This window comes from Capsicum annuum, chromosome 7 (genome assembly GCF_002878395.1).
Source record: "Capsicum annuum cultivar UCD-10X-F1 chromosome 7, UCD10Xv1.1, whole genome shotgun sequence".
Classification (NCBI taxonomy): Eukaryota; Viridiplantae; Streptophyta; class Magnoliopsida; order Solanales; family Solanaceae; genus Capsicum; species Capsicum annuum.
This window is the reverse complement of record NC_061117.1, coordinates 180,010,774-180,027,039: the sequence shown is the minus strand read 5'-3', so window position 1 is coordinate 180,027,039 and position 16,266 is coordinate 180,010,774. Positions and strand designations below refer to the sequence as shown.

General features: G+C 35.0%; 1 non-coding gene across 1 annotated transcript; it reads right to left on the bottom strand.

Annotated features, from left to right (window-relative positions):
- Positions 1 to 273: 273 nt before the first annotated feature.
- LOC124886288 lies at positions 274 to 384 on the bottom strand. Its single transcript, XR_007043374.1, has one exon. It is a non-coding gene; the product is annotated as a small nucleolar RNA R71 (small nucleolar RNA).
- Positions 385 to 16,266: the final 15,882 nt, after the last annotated feature.

Sequence of the window (16,266 nt, the reverse complement as noted above, 5' to 3'; positions counted from 1 at the left end):
TACAATATGGTGTAGCTTCTTATTATTAGTGGACAGTTTACTGGGCTTTCACATGAGGATCTATAAGTCCACTTGCAGAACTTCATTGAGCTTACAAATACATTCACTCCAACCGGGGTGACTCCAGATTAAGTGAGGCTGACACTCTTCCTCTATTCACTTATGGGGGAAGCTAAAAGATGGTTGAGTGCGGAGCTGGCTAGTTCAATCAGAACATAGGATGACTTAACTAGAAGGTTTCTCATCAGATTCTTTCCATCAAGAAAGATTGTAAGACTTCACAGTGAGATAGTAAGCTTTAAACAGAAGCCTGATGAAAATCTCTTTCATGCTTGGGAATGCTTTAAGGCTCTTCTTCGAGATTGTCCATATCACCAACAGTCTAATGAGATAATTGCTCATACTTTTGTAGAAGCTCTTGATCACAATACAAAGATTTTGCTAGATTCAGTCACAGGTGGCCAAGTGTTGGAGCTAACTTATGATGAGCTGTACACATTGTTAAACCGTATAGCACAAGGAAATCCAGAGTGGCATTCAGATTCTAGAAGTGCCACGAAAAGAATTATGGGAGTACTGGAGGTGGGCCAATTCACAGCCTTATCAGCATAGGTTTCTGCATTGCAGAATTTGATCAACACAATATTCAGTAACATAAAGTTGGGAGCAACACAACCTGCAGCCACAGTCAATTCCATCCAATAAGCCACAGGTTGGTGTGAGGTATGTGGAAATAGTGGACATACAGCGGCCATATGTGCATCAAATCCAGAATCTGTGATGTATGTAGGTAGTGCTCAAAAGCCAAATTATGGTAATGCCTACAACATGAAGTGGCAAACTCAGCCTTGGAACGCGCAATAATAGCAAATCCTACAGCCACAGGCCCAATCAAGTTAATCAACTAGCAACATGGAGGATATGTTGAAACAACTCATGGCTGGTCAAACACAATTGATTATGGATCTGAACAGTCAAAGGGTAGAATTATAGAATTAGAAAGTGGCCTAGAGAAATTTAGAGTTGTAAGTTGGGCAGATACAATAAGTGTTAAATACCAGACCATAAGGTGGTTTGCCTGCTAATACAGAAAATCCAAAATAAGTCATGGAAATCACCTTGAGGAGTGGTAAAGAGCTTCATGAAGAACCTCCCAAGGCAACAAAAGAGTTAGATGTTGAGGTGGTGACCCAACAGGTTTCTGATAGAGTTGCTGTAAATTCAAGAAAGTCTGAGTACTTGAAGAAAAAAGTTGCTGAAGAAGAAGTAAAGAAGAGGCTGCCACTACCCTTTCTTTAAAAGTACATAAAAGCAAAAGAGGATGCATTGTTCAAAAAGTTCATTGACATATTCAAAGAGTTGTATATTAATCTACCTTTGCTAGATATTTTACAGAGTATGCATAAGTATGCAAAGTACTTGAGGGATGTGGTTGTGAAAAAGGTGAAATTGCAGGATGTGGGAGCAATAACACTCACTTAAGAGTGTAGTACGATAATGACATAGAAAATCCCCAAGAAATTGAAAGATCAAGGGAATTTTGCCATCCCTATTCAAATTAGGAATAAAGAGGTTCATCAATTGAGTGATTTAGGGGAAAGAATAAATTTGATGCCCCTATCTCTGTTTGAAAAATTGGGCTTGGGAAAGCCTAGATTGACTACCGTGGTTTTGCAGCTAGCTTACAGTTCCATGGCATATCTGAAAGGAATAATTGAGGATGTCCTCATAAAAATTGATAAATTTATTATTCCTGCTGACTTTTTGGTTCTTGATTTTGTGGCAGACGAACAGGTACCAATTATTTTGAGGCGCCCATTCTTAGCAACTGGAGGGGCTTTAATTGATGTTAAAGAAGGAACGCTTAAGACTAGGGTAGCTGATGTAGAGGTAGCATTTGATGTTTATAAGGCCCTTATTGAAAATCCCTTATATAAAGATTTGTGCATGATCAATGTGTTGGAAAGGGATGCGCGTGGGGTGCCTAAGCCACTAAAGACCTCTTCCGACTACTTGATTGAGTGGCCTAAGATGAAACCACTGATTCCCAACATGTTAAAAGGTACTTGATTGTGATTGATTCAACCCCGTTCGATTGCTTAGTTTATATAATTTTGTCTTTCAGCATAACTCACAAATATTATTAAATCAGGGTCGACAACACATATATCTCCAGCTTTACCACATTGACCACAAATCATACACCATATAGAATCGTCATCACTTGAAAATTATCTATCCCAAGCTGCCATGTCAAGAAGTGTGATAAAAAAAATGAAAATAAAAAGAAGCTAAACAAAAATTATTGACAACTCAATATAGCTAAACTAAAAATAAGATAGTTGCCTAGTTACAAGTACTCGACAACGGCGCCAAAAACATGACAGCACCCAAGCGCACACGCAAGTGTATGTGGTCTTATCAAGTAATATAGTGGCTTCCAGGAAGCTCAAGTATCAATCTCTCAAGGACTTGCGTTCGCCGCATACCTATTTCTAGTTTAACTAATTGAGAAAAAATAAACAAGAAGAGAGTTTGTAATTTTGTAAATTAAAAATAAAATATGTAAAGCGTAAAAATAAATGTTTTAGGACAATCAATGGAGAAAAGCCCAGGATTAAAGCACTTTGAACAACCATACTATTTTATTGAATTTCCTTCGTTAACTTGTTTATCTTGGTTGTTGATTAGTAGGGTTAATTGCATGATCATGGTTTTTCAATCTCTAATTTTTTACCTAATATGGATATTACAACTACATCATTGAGCGGGGATATAATAATCCAATTAAATTATTGAAAGCTATCATCCTACGTATGAACCAAGTAAGGCATCTAAGTACATCCATGTCCTAGAAGCTAAGTTTATTTTATAAAAGAATAAAAACTCAAACTTTATTTATTCTCATGTTCTATCTCCATATTCCTTCTTTGAGATCAAAAGGTTGACAATATATATATGTGTTAAGGTCGCGAATTCTTAAAATAATTAAAATAAGAATAAACAACAACCAAATATGATAAGCAAAAATTAATCGAAATTAATTCAAAATAATAGTACTCATGTTCTTAGCTACCCTGAAAGAAGGATTTTCAGCCAATCATATTCATAATCATGATCCAAATAATTGAATACAATGATATGCAAAATTAAAAGTTAAATAAAATAATTAAAACCTAATAAATCCGTATAGCAAATCCTCCGTACTTTCTCCCCAGCCGTGTCAAATTCTCAAATCTGTCCACTGTTTCCGTCCAAGTTTTTGTGTCCAAAAATTGACCAACTTTATAGTTGTGTCCAGCTATAAAGCAATTTGATTTTGTGTGCAATTATAATATATTATATTGATCACAATTCATATAGGATTTAAAAGTCATGCACGGGTCCCAAGGATTTTCCATTAGCCCCGTTTTACTTTGTGCCATTTTTGACTTAAAATGGCACTGTTCTGTCCGTGTCGGCTGTCTTTAATTGCCGTGGAAGATTATCAACGCGACGCGTTTCTAAACGGGTTGAGCGATGACACGTTGACTTTACATCATTTCACTGGAATTTACATCTAAAAATCTGGTTAAGTGTAAAATGTCCTATTCTTTGCTCATATCTTTTGTAGTGTATTTTTCATGAATTTTGAGTTTTTTTATTATTAATATATCACCGTATTTAGTTCACCAAGCCTCTTACAATATCATACACCACATACTAAAGATTAAAACAACACAATATTCAGAACAACAAATCAAAACAAGAGCTTGGATAAGGCAAATTCGCAATGATCTTCCACTTATTTTTTCGACTCTTTTATTAATTAAATTAAGCTTTGCACATTACAAACAAGTTATTCCACATAAAATTACATAGTTAAAATATTTGGAACAAATTAGATACATTAGAATCCACCGAGATCAATTAGACACACACCTAACTTAAGTTAGTAAAACAAGTTTTCCAGGTTGAACTCTAAATGACTCAATTAAGCACAAATTTGTTTTAAAAAATACTTTGGACGTTGTAATTGCACACTTGGACCCTTAAATGTTTATTTATATCAATATAAATACATAAAGCACCCTAATTGCTCTCAAAACAAGACGAAATAAGCTAGAATAAAGATACAAAAGTATATAAAACTACCTCAGATCATCACCCCACACTTAAACTATTGTTCGTTCTCGAACAACTCTTTACTCTAAGTATAAAAATCTGAGGTGACGCTACACTTCTACTAAATGCAAGACACTCAAGCTAGTACTACAATAACTACACAGAATGCAAGTTTCTACACAAAGCACACTATTTACACAATTGATAGCTCATGAACATTACTACAAAAAATTCTACCCTCAAGAATTGACTCACCTAAGTGGCAAACTCATGCTTATCATTCAATCAAGAACATCATACAAATCACCCACATTTATCAATCATGTGCCCTCACAACAAGAGAGTTACCTATAATTACTCACAATAATGCAATTTATAACATAATGGGTACAAGAATTAAATTTTGCTCACCCTCACAAAGAATTCACAAGTTACATACAATGAACCATAGGCTTAACCTTAGTGTAATGTTCTACTAATAGTCGAATGTAAAGTTTAAGATCAATTAGGACTTTCTCGGGTTGTAATATAGGCTAACGGACGGGTAGGAACTATTTGGGAATAGTGGCTAACCTCTCTAAGCCCTTTAATACACTACATTAAGCATTTAAAACCAATATTCAACAACCAAATTACACTTATTCATTCATCCATACCTTTTGTTTTTGTCCCATCTCTTTTAAGAATTTTCACAAACACTTAGTGGACACATAGTTTAGTAACACAAGAATCAATTTTTTTCTCATTTTTCACAATCATGGAAATATTTTTAGCATAAATTACATCACAACCATCCACCACAAATCAATCATAAACACCAATAACTATTAACTTGGGGCACCAATTTCACCTTTTTCTTCTTTAATTTCTCAACTTCTTACTAAATTAATTTTTCATTAAAGCACTTAGGAGTTTTTTAGATCAAATTATGGTCTATCAAAGAAGGGATTAGGCTACTTATATGGCTACCAAATAAAAAGCTAAAGGCTCAATGGAGGTTAACTAGGATAATGCATAATGTTAGGATAAATAGAAGGTATAAAATAAGGCTATCAAAGAAATGCTTAAATTATCTCCTAAACCCACGTTCTTTATTTCGCTTCACACACACACTGGACAAGTTCTAGACATCACATGCAACAAGGAATATACAAAAATCTCACACGCACATGGCACATGCTCAACTCAATAGGATCATCATCGACTCTAAACCAACAATAGCATGAATTCAAAATTAAGTCACAATTACAGGAGTCATAAACTTGAGCCTAAGAGTCTCAAAAGTAGCAATTCGCACAATTCAACGTGCTTATACAAACAAACCCAATTACATCATGCAATAGAAAATAGCACCAATAAAAATATCTCACAAAAAAAATAAATTGAGTCAAAAATTGAAAATTTCTCCATCCCACACTTAATAATCTACTTTGTTCCCAAAGTGAACTTTTAAAGTAAAAGATAAAAATACTCCCTGAGGCATCTAGGCCTAGCTAGTAGCATCTTAACACTTAAAGGAGATCTGCGAAACCCCACACTCAATCATTGCCATGATTCAAGATCAAGATTATAGTACTCAGACTTCTCATTAACCTGTGACTCAACCAAAAACAAAAACTATGTGAAGTAAAAAAAAACTAAAAACTAAAAAGAAAACATACCTTAGCTTGGGTTGCCTCGCAAAAAGTGCCTAATTTAGTGTCACGGAACGACTCATATCAATTTTTTTCTCCACTTTGAGGATATAAATTTCACCCTAATATCGCATCCATCTTCTTGCCTCGCTCATAGGGTGATGATACAAAAATTAATAAACTGAGTAATAGAATATACATGGTAAATCATTCGGCCTTCAAGTGCGGTGTGTTTTTATGTTGCTTAAATAGTATAAAATCAAAAATATAGGATTCTTCTTCCTCATCTTCACACTCTTTCACTATTTTAAATAATTCCATAGAAAAGACATCATCTAAACATAATGTAGAAAAGTTTTTCGAGTGAGGCCCAACCAATCCTACTTCAAAATTTACACAATGTACTACACACTCACTTTTATTCACCTTCTTAATTCAGTCTAAAGAAAAAGATGGCAAATGAGTGGTTGCGATTCTTGTATTTTTTTCAAACATTGGCTAATATCCTTCTCATATTTTTCTTTGCTTAGCCACTATAAACATGGTGGCAGTGGTATCTCCTCAACCTGTTCAATAATTTTAGTTTTCAAGTATTCAGACTTTCTCAAATTATCAACAACTTTCTCTAGAACTGGTTGGGGGTTACTTGTTCTGCAGCCTCCATTTAGTTCTTTATGTATGCCAACAACTCATTCTGAGACACTAAAATTTGTTTCATCAACTCTTTCAAATTGCTCGTTTGAGTTGATGCCTGCATGTTTGGTTGTTGCTGCTGAAACTGTTGCTGGTTGGTCCATAATTGCATTTGTGACTGATTCAGCCCCGCTCGATTGCAATAGTTTATATAATTTTGCCTTTCAGCATAGCCCACAAACATTACTGAACCAGGGTTGACAGCACACATATCTTCAACTTTACCACTTTGACTACAAATCATACACCATATAGAATTGTCATCACTTGAAAACCATCTATCTTAAGCTACCATGTCAATAAGTGTGATATAAAGTAAAATAAAAGAAAATAAAAAGAAACTAAACAAAAACTATTTACAACTCAATATAGCTAAACTAAAAATAAGATAGTTGCCTAGTCACAAGTCCCCGACAACAAAGCCAAAAACTTGACAGCGCTCAAGTGCACACGCAAGTGTACATGGTCTTATCAAGTAATATAGTGGCTTCAAGAAAGCCCAAGTATCGATCTCTCAGGGACTTGCGTTTGTTGCCTATCTAATTCTAGTCTAATTAATTGAGAAAAAATAAACAAGAAAAGAGTTTGTAATTTTGTAAATTAAAAATAAAATATGTAAAGTGTAAAAATAAAAGTCTTAGGACAATTAATGGAGAAAAGCCCAGGGTTAAAGAACTTCGAACAATCATACTATTTTATTGAATTTCCTTCATTAACTTGTTTATCTTGGTTTTTGATTCGCAAGGTTAATTGCATGATCATGGTTTTCCAACCTCTAATCTTTTACCTAATATAGATATTACAACTATATCATTGAGCGGGGATGTAATAATCCAATTAAGTTAATTAAAGTTATCATCCTACGTATGAATTAAGTAAGACATCTAAGTACATCCCTGTCCTAGACATTAAGTTTAATTCTTTATTTTATAAAAGAATAAAAATCCAAACTTTATTTATTTCCGTGTTCTATCTCCCTATTTCCTCTTTCGAGATTAAAAGGTTGACAATATATGTATTCTAAGGATTGCTTCCTTAAAATAATTAAAACAAGAATAAACAAACAACCAAATATGATAATAAAAAATTAATCAAAATTAATTCAAAATAATAGTACTCATGTTCTTCACTTTAACCCCAGAAGAAAGGGTTTTAGTCACTAATATTTATATTCATGATTCAAATAATTGAACACATGATATGAAAAATTAAAAACAAATAGAATAATTAAAACCTAATAAAACCGTATAGCAGATCCTCCATATTTTCTCCCCAGCCGTGGAAATTCTCAAATTTGTCCACTGTTTCCGTCCTAGTCTTTGTATCCAAGAATTGACCAACTTTATAGTTGTGTCCAGCTGAACAGCAATTTGATTTTGTTTACAATTATAATATATTATATTGATCATAATCTATATAGGATTTAAAAGCCATGCACGGCTCCCAAGGATTTTCCATTAGCCCCCTTTTTACTTTGTGCCATTTTTGAATTAAAATAGGATATTGTCCTGTCCGTGTCGGCTGCCTTTAATTGCCATGAAAGATTATCAACGCGACGCGTTGGTAAATACGTTGGGCACATCGCACCAACGCATTGGGTACATCGATGCAATGTGTTGACTTTGCATCGTTCACTGAAATTTGCGTTAAAAAATATGGTTAAGTGTAGAACGTTCTATTCTTTTTCCATGTCTTTTGTAGTGTATTTTTTAATGAATTTTGAGCCTTTTTATCATCAATATATCACCGTATTTAGTTCACCAAGTCTCCTACAATATCATACACCATATATTAAAGATCAAAACAGCACAATATTATCAACAACAAATCAAAACAAGAGCTTGGATAAGGCAAATTCACAATGATCTTCCACTTATTTTTTCAACTTTTCATTTAATTAAATTAAGCTTTGCACATTACAAATAAGTTATTCCACATAAAATTACACATTTAAAATATTTGGAACAAATTAAACACATTAGAATTCACCGAGATCAATTAGACACACTCCAAACTCAAGCTAGTAAAACTAATTTGTTGGGTTGAATTCCAAAGACTCAATTAAGCACAACTTGTTTTAAAAAATACTTTGGACATTGTAATTGCACACTTGGACACTGAAATGCTTATTTATATCAATATGAACACATAAAGCATACGAATTGCTCTCTAAACAAGGCGAAATAAGCTAGAATAATGATACAAAAGTGTATAAAACCACCTCAGATCAACGCTAGTAGCCTGAGTCTGGGGACGAACATCCCTGTTTCCCTGCTTAGCATGCGGACACTCTTTGATTCCATGTCCCAACTTACCACAACCATAACAACCTTTCTGTCCCAACAAGCACTCAATAGGATGCTTCTTACCACACTTAGCATATGGAGGATAACTGCTTTTCACTCACACTATTTTGAGATCTGGACATAGAAGTCTTACCCCACTGCTCTTGCCTAGCTCTGGGGGTGGAAACACTAGCTGAAAATAGTGCTGGCATAGATGAACTATTCTTATTCATACGTAGGATGATACGTAAGAGCAACCCAAAAGTATGGGCAGCTAGAGCGGGGATGGTGCTGCTAAAGCGGGGATGTAATAAGAAAGTATTGACAGTTTGAGTACGCTTGTAAGGCAGCCTAAAATTTATCATGGGATATATTCTCATTTAGAGGGTCAGTAGGCTGGGGTGGCTAGTTATCATTTCTGTGTGCATTAGCTCAACGAGGAGGCATATTCAACTGTCATGTAAGAGCATGAGTTAAAAGCAGATAGAGATACTGTAAGCACGATAAATTATGAAAGAAAGAGATAATTTTCTAAAATGTCTCGTAGCCTCTTGCTCATAAATGTGGCACTTTTCACACCCATGATCAAGACTCTATGTAACGCAGCTTGTAACGCCCTAAAAATGGGTTTCGAGGCATCACACGGTGCTCAAGACTACGTGTAGCCTTAAGCTAACCCTGTAAGCCATCTACTAAATTTGAAATTCATAATAGGGAAGTACAGATATATAATCAAGCTAAAATGCGGAATATTGTATGAGCTAAGCTGAAAATGTCTGAATATAATATCTGAAAATACTAAACTCAAGAGTCTGATCAATCACTACTGAAAATTTGAATCATATCTAGCAGTATGACAAGCCTCTACTACTAATGCTAGAGAGTCACTGGGACAAACCCTCAACTGACTCGGGCTGTCTGAAAATACTGAATCATCTATAATAATAAGCTGAAAAATTAAATGACTAAGTTCCCGAACTATGAGGACTCACCAACTATCAGGATGTAGATAAAGATGCTCTAAATCATTCACTCTGCTAAAACTGAGTACCTGAACATACATTATGAGACGATGTAGCATATAAACGTATATGTGGATCATTAATTTTGGATTGTACTAAGTATATGGGGGTAAATGCACAAGTAAATAAATATCTCAATATTATTAATAATTTGTAAAAGAATGCATGCTAAATGCAGATGACTCACATAAGCTGGAATATCTGAAAATTGAAAATCATAATCATGAATAGCAAAATATGTTGCATAGATCTAGTATGTCATAACATTTAGCTTCTAAAAGTTGTACTTATATTCTATCTTTAAATCATGTTGTCTAAGTGTAGAAAGGACTCACTTTTATATCTGTAATCTAAAAGCTGACATCTGTAACTAATGCCTCATATAAAGCAATATCTAAATAAATTTTATAAGCCTTTACACTTAATTTCTAAAAGCTTTTTTGTTATTATTTACTCTTTTCTATAAGATGTAGGGAGGTTCTTCTAACAGACATACACTATGTGAGCTATCATAGTGTCCAGTGTCTAGTTCCCTTATGGGAAAACCTCATGTTGGGGAGATGTGTCATACTCTTGCCAAGGAGTATAACCTAATCTAAGTGATCACATCTGTAACTGTCATCCATATAGAAATGGGAATAATCTGATAATCTGTACCTACGTTGGCTCATAGTTCTGGGGCATATAAAATACCAAACTCGGTGCTAAATACTACTCCCTTTAATCTGTGTGCTCATTCTATAGGAAATCCACTTTAAAACTAGTATAAATGGTTTAAAATGAAAACCAACTGTATATCTATTAATTTAAACTGTAACTGAAACTATAAAGTGGATTTTATCTCTAAGCTAAGATCAAAAGATCAAATCTTTATTAAAATTTGAAAATAACTATTCACGGGATGCTTAGAGCATAGTCATTCTTGAAATATCAACATTCAAACTAGGGCTTAATAACCCATCCTTCTGATTCTTGTTAAATCATCATAAAGTTTATGCTTGATAATGAGAATAATGGTAATTCAATTTGAAATCTGGAAATTTATATCATATGCATGAAAATACGAAAGAAAACATGCTATTCAACATCTAAATCACTTGTAATCTCATAATCTTGCAAATAGCAATATTGGGTATGAACCCTAGTTTTAATCTTATGTAAATTCATATAAAAATCAACCCATAAACTAATTTAGGCACAAGGATGAAAGGATTATCCTTGTTGAAAAACCTCACATACCTTAATTGATGATTAGATGAAGAAACTTGAACTGTGAGTTCCTATTTGTGCTCTTGAAGATAGATTCTTGAAGTTCTTGAATTGGAAAACCTTAATTTTGAGCTATCTTGGAAAAAGAATAGTGGAATTTGGATTTCTTGGGGATGAAGGTTTGATGTTCTAGGATTTCTTTGAGAGAAAGTTGATGAAAAGTGAGCATAATAGGCTTAGAATAAGTTTAATCCTCTGTTATTCACAATTTGGGGGCTTAGGAAAAGACTGAATTGCCCTTTTAAAATTTTACTCGAAACTGAAAATCCTGATTTTGCCACACACCACAACGTACTGGAAAAAGGATGATCGCCATTTTGGCCTTTGGCGTGACGCGGTCTAATCGCGTTGCGTCACTGGAAAAGGACGAGTGTCATTTTGTACTTCACCACGACGCGGTGGTTATCTATTTGGAAATTTTGGCGTAATACAGGCTAATCACGATGAGCTACTGGAATGGGACAAACGAAAACTAGAATTTCTCTGCGAAGCGGGGTAATCGCGGTGCTCCACTTGAATTGGACAATTGTAATATTTCCTTCACCGCCACGCGTTTCCTGTCGAAATGCCTTACTGTTTTCACTAAAACCGCCATAACTTCTCAACTGAGTATCGAATTAAGGCAAAATTGGTATTGTTGGAAAGATGGTTTAATTATGTACATATTGGTGGGTATAGATCTGGAAAATTCTACATGTATCAAGAGTTATTCATTTTCAAAGATAACCATTGACATTCTAGGAGTTAAACTGAGCTAGGAAAAATACGGGGTATAACATTATCAAATCAAGATTTCATCAATTTGGGGAAACCCATGTTCCCAATTCCAATAATTATGATCATAAACTAATTCAGCCCCAATACCATCAATTTAAAGAATGAATAAGACATTTAAAACATGGAAAAACAATTCAAGTGATAACAACCAAATGCCCTCAACCCAATTTCAAACCCAATAATTTAAACACATGTGTGTTGGATAAATTTATACCAAAGTATAAGATACAAGTTAAGTAATGAGAAACATGCCTGAAGTATAGAAGAAATTGAAAAGAATTCAAAGTTTGAAGCCAGAACGTTGAATTCCTTGTAAAACCCTATATCTCTTGCCTTGAGAGTTAAAGAGGAAAAAATAGTGTTTGATTTTGATAACTGATGGTAGAGGGGTCATTTGGGTGTTTTTAGTCATGGAAAAGAGTTTGAAGGGAGGAAGAAAACAAAAATACCCTAATTAAATCGTTCAGGAAAAGTCTAGAAATAGTTGTCATGATTTGGGTAACGACCTATGAGGTCTGACCACGAGTCCTGGCCAGGAGTTGTAGTCGAGGATCGAAAATCTAGTCCTTAACTATTATGATAATAGGGTCCCTCCTAATGACTCATTGTGTCTCACAATGAGTTGTACCCTAGACTCGTTGTTAAGGGACCAAATCCTGGGCTTCCTCACTATTGTGACAATGAGTCCTCCTGATGACTCAATGTGTTTGATAACAAGTCATTGTCAAAGTCGTTGCCACTGGCAGTTTGACATCACCAACATAATTTGGCCATAACTTTTTACCCTGATCTTGGATTACAGTGAGACAGTGGCATTGGAAATCTAATCTAACTATTTATCTCATGGAGGGTCTACAGCTCAAGAAATTAGGGTACTACATTATCCTCCCTTTTGGATCATTCATCCCTAAATGGGAAGTTAGGCCACTCGTAGCATGATAAAAGAAAGAAAGAAAGCAGAATCCAAGGATAAATTTAAAAGGCAATAAGAGGGAAACAAAATTCATATCTTAAGCACTTCCATCCATCGTTGGAAACTAGAGCAGGTACTTAGCTTTCATGTCTTCTTCATATTCCTGTATAGTTTCCTTCCTCTTTTGATTTCTCTAAAGAACCTTTACCGAGGCTACATCCTTAGTCCTCAATCTACAAAATTGGCTATCCAATATCTCAACTGGGACTTACTTATAAGACAACAAATCCAAAACACCAACATCCTCAACCGAAACTATCAAAGAAGGATCATTCATACACTTTTCAGCATAGACACATGGAAAACAAGATGAATTGAAGACAAACTCTCTGGTAACTCTAGTTCATCAGTGACATTCTCAATTCTCCTTACAATATAGTATGGACTAATGTAACGAGAACAGAGATTCCCCTTTTTCACAAATCTCATAACTCTTTTCATTAGAGAAACCTTTAGGAATACCTAATCACTAACCTCAAACTCTAACTCCCTCTGCCTCACATCCATATAAGACTTTTGGCGACTCTGAGCAGTCTAAAGTCTTTCTATCACTTCTCCTTTTCCATGGCTTGGTGAACCAAGTCAGGTCCAAACAACCTACTCTCACCCATCTGAAACCACCCAATAGGAGATCTGTACCTTTTACTATAAAGAGCCTCGAATAGAGCCATTTGAATACTAAAATGAAAACTGTTGTTATAAGCAAATTCAGTAAGAGGCAAATGATCAAACCATTTATCTTTAAAATCAATCACATAGGCCCTTAGCATATCTTTCAAAGTCTAAATAGTACGCTCCACTTGTCCATCCATTTAAGGGTGGAAAATGGTGCTAAGGTTCACCTGAGTACCCAAACCTTTCTGAAATGAATGCCAAAAGTGAGAAGAGAATTGCGTACCTCAGTCTCAAATGATGGACACCGACTACCCATGCAGCTTAATTATTTCCTGAATGAACAACTTGGCATAGTCTTCTCTGGAGTAGTTAGTCCTCACCTATAAGAGATGAGCAGACTTAGTCATCCTATCCACAATGACCCAAATAGAATTGTACTAATTTTGAGACCGTGGAAGTCCCATAAAAATCCATATTAATCATCTACCACTTCCACACGAGCATTTCTATCTCTAGAGACATGCCACCAGGCTTCAAATGTTCAACCTTGACTTACTGATAAACCATACACTTAGCAACAAAATTTGCCACATCCTTCTTCATATTATTCCACCAGTAAATTTCCTTCAAGTCATGATACATCTTGGTCGAACCAATATTAACTGTATATCTAGATTCATGAGATTCGATTAAAATCCTTTGCCACAGCCTATCAACATTAGGAACAACAACCTTTCGTGATACCTCAGTATGCTATATCCTCTAATTTAGAATTCCAAAACCTTTTTCTATCCCGCATCATCCTTAATCAGCATAAGTATGGGATCCAAAGCCTACTTATCCTTCACCTTAGCACCAAGATATGATTTAACCACTTTCTGAATAATTACTCGTCCATCCTCAAAGTCCAAGAGATTAACTCCCAAGTTAGCTAGTCTGTGGATATCCTTCACAAACCTTCTTTTCCCCTCATCAACATAAGATAAGCTCCTCATAAACAACCTGCTAAAAGCATCAATAATAATATTAGCTTTACTTGGATGGTAGTAAAGGCGCATGTCATAGTCCTTAAGAAATTCGAGCCACCACCTCTGCCTGATATTCAGTTTCTTTTGTGTAAACACATACTGTTAGATATTATGGTCTGAATAAATATTCACATGCACCCCATAGAAATAATGGTACCAATTTTTAATGCAAAAACTGCAGCTGGCAACTCTAGATCGTGACTTAGGTAATTCATTTTATGAACCTTAAGCTACCTGAAAGCATAGGCTACAACATTGCCATGTTGCATCAAATAACAACCCAGTCCCATATAGGATGCATCACAATATATAAAAAACCCATCAGTACCTTTGGGTAGGGTCAAAACAAGTGTAGAAGTCAACTTATCCTTCAACTTCTCAAAACCAGCTTCAAAAACATCAAACAACAAAAACTTAACCTTTTTCTGAGTTAACTTCATCAATAGAGCAATATGAGATTAAGAAACTCTCTACAAACCTCTTATAATACCCATCCAAACCCAATAAGCTCCTAATATCAATTGGCATCATGGGTCTATGCCACTTCTTAACTTTCTCAACTTTCTGCGGATCCACCTTGATCCCCTTGCTAGAAACAACATGCCCAAGAAAGGTCACAATACTTGACTAGAATTCATGCCTAAATTTTTCATACAATCTTTGGTCCTTAAGAGCCTACAACACAATTCAGAGGTGATTGACATAATCCCCCTCACTATCATAGTACACCTAGATGTCATCAATGAAGACTATATAATAAACAAATCCTAAAACTTACTAAACACCTGATTCATAAGATCTATAAAAGCAGTCGGAGCATTAGTCAACCCAAAACATAACAAAAACTCATAATGGCCATACCAAGTTTAGAAAATAGTCTTGGGAATATCAACCTCCCTAATTTTCAACTGGTGGTAGCCCAAACGTAGATCAATCTTAGAGAAACACTTAGCACCCTGAAGTTGATCGAAGAGATCATCAATTCTAGGAAGACGACACTTATTTTTTCACTTTAACCTTGTTCAACTAATGATAACCTACACATATCTGAAGGGACCCATCCTTCTTTTGCACGAAAATCATAGGATCACCCCACAGCAAAATGCTAGGACAAATGAAACCCTTATCAAAAAGATCCTTCAACTACTTCTTTAGCTTCTTTAGTTCAACTGGAGCCATTCTATAAGAATGAATGGAAATGGTATGGGTATTTGGTAGAATATCAATCCCAAAATCTATCTCCCTATCAGGAGGATTTCCAGGAAGATTATTAGGAAAAACTTTAGGAAATTCACTAACCACATGATAGATTGCAAAGAGGGACTCTCATAGTTTGAATCCTTAACCCAAACTAGATGATATAGACATCCCTTGGAAATTAACTTCTAATCTCTAAAGGAAATAAACCTCCCCTTCAGCACTAAGGAACCATTCAATCACCAGTTCATTAGGGAAATAAAAACTAACCTTTTGGGTCATACAATCTAGAGAATAATAACACGAGTGAAGACAATCTATCCCCAAGATAACATCAAAATCCACCATATCTAGTTCTATTAATTCCATCAATGTCTCTCTATGAAAGATAGACACCATACAACCCCTCTAGATTTTTCTAGTAACAATAGAATCACCCACCAAAGTAGACACAAAAAAGGGTTTGAAAATATTGTTGGGCCAAAACCAAATTACACAGCCACATATAGGGTTACATAAGATAGGCTAGAACCCAGATCAAGCAAACAGTAAACCTCATGGGAAAAAAGTTGTAACATATTAGTGATAACATCTGGGGATGCCTCAGATTTCTAATAAATAGCAAGTGCATAGAGATGAATTCGGCCACTGTTGGTACCTAAAGTGGAT